Source organism: Solanum lycopersicum, chromosome 4 (genome assembly GCF_036512215.1).
Source record: "Solanum lycopersicum chromosome 4, SLM_r2.1".
NCBI lineage: Eukaryota > Viridiplantae > Streptophyta > Magnoliopsida > Solanales > Solanaceae > Solanum > Solanum lycopersicum.
Window position 1 is genome coordinate 48,629,250 of NC_090803.1, and position 2,050 is coordinate 48,631,299.

Consider the following 2,050-nt stretch of genomic DNA (forward strand, 5'->3'; position numbering starts at 1 on the left):
TGGATGATACCTTCTTAGTTCAATTTATTCTGAACTCATTACCTCTTGGGTATGGACCATTCCAAATTAACTATAACACTATTAAGGATAAGTGGGATGTTAATGAATTGTCCAGTATGCTCAAGACTTAAGAAACAAAGAGGTCATTCCATTAACCTCGTGGGTCAAGGAGTTGGTAAAGGACTTCAAGTAAAAGCCAACAAGTTTTTAAAAAAAATAATAAAAAACATCTGGTAAAAATTCACAGGATGTTTATAAGGAACTCAAGGTTGATGTGTGTCGTTTCTGTAAAAAGAAAGGTAACTATCAGAAAGATTGCCTGAAATGTAAAGCTTGTTTTGAAAAGAAAGGTACATTTAGTGCCTTCGTATGTTTCGAATTAAATTTAGTAGAAGTTTCTAACAATACTTGGTGGCTTGATCTGGTGCAATTGCTCATGTATCCACTATGTTGCAGGAATTCATTACGATCCAAACTAAAATACAAAGAAAAATCTTGTTCATGAGAAATCACCTTAAGGCTAAGATTGAAGGCATAGGGACTTATCATTTGATCTTGGATACTGGACATCACGTTGATCTATTATAGACTCTTTATGTTCTTTTAGTTTCTAGAAATTTGATTTCTCTTTCAAAACTTGATGTGTTTAGATTTGATTTAAGCTTGGACATGGTTGTTTCAATTTATATAAGAATACTATTTTTTATGATTCTGGTGTTCTTATTGATGGCTTATATAGATTGAAAATTGATTATAATTAGATGTAGTTTACTTAATGAAAGTTCTGCTTATTTGTGACATAAAGATTTGGGTCATGTATTCAAAGAAAGATTTAAAAATTGGTTAAGAATGAGATTTTTTCGAATCTGAATTTTAATGATCTTGGTATATATTTGGTTGCATTAAAGGAAAGCAAACCAAACATACCAAGAAAGGTGCCACAAGGAGCACTCAGCTTCTTGAAATAATACACATTGATATTTGCGGAACCTTTGATGTTCCATCTTTAGGTGGAGAAAAATATTCCATCACCTTTATCGATGATTTTTCACGTTATCAATTTATCTATTTGTTGAAAGAAAAATCTCAAGCATCAAAACTCTCGAAGTGTACGTTAATAAGATTGAAAGACAATTAGATAGAAAAGTGAAAATCAGTATTTATGCCAGATAGTGGTGGTGAACATTATGAAAACAATGTCTAGGTCTATTTGCAAAATTTCTGGAGAAATGGTGAAGTTGGTGGGAGTGTTGAACGATAAAGTATGGAAATTATGAGGTAAGGGTAATATTTCATTGCCCATGAATGTACCTACTTCTGCACCAATCACAAATGTTGTTTCTGTTGTTAAATAACACTTTAACAATGTTGAACAACATTTGGGTGAAACGCTTCAAGCAGGAACTAACTCACAAGTATCTCGCGCAAATGAACCATAAACAATGCCATAAAGAAAATTGGTCATTAGTGATTTAGTTGCAAGAGTTAGATTTTGACATTGGAATTAATAAAGATTCATTTTCACAAGTCAAAAAAAAAAAGAGCATTGATTATGAGGAGACCTTTCACTGGTCTCAAAGAAAGACTCATTAAGAATTATTTTATCTTTGGTAGCTCATTGTGATTTAGAGTTACACCAAATTAATGTGAAAACTATCTTTCTTAATATAGACCTCGGATGAGGATGTCTATATGGACTAACCAAAAGGTTTCAAAATTAAAGGAAAAGATCAAATAGTGTCTAAACTAAAGAGTCAACATGTGAACTCAAACAAGCCTCACAAAAATGATATATAAAGTTTAATGATACCATGACATCTTTTAGATTTAAGAAAATTACCGTTGATCCGTGTATATAATCAAAAGATCAGTGGGAGTAAGTTTACATTTTTAGTGTTGTATGATGATGACATTTTACTTGTTGCTAATGATATCGGTATAATTGCGTGAGAAAAATGATTTTCTCTATTAACTTTGATAATGAAAGATATGGGTGAGGTATCCTATGTGACAGGGATAGAAATATTCTATGATAGTAGGGATATAAATA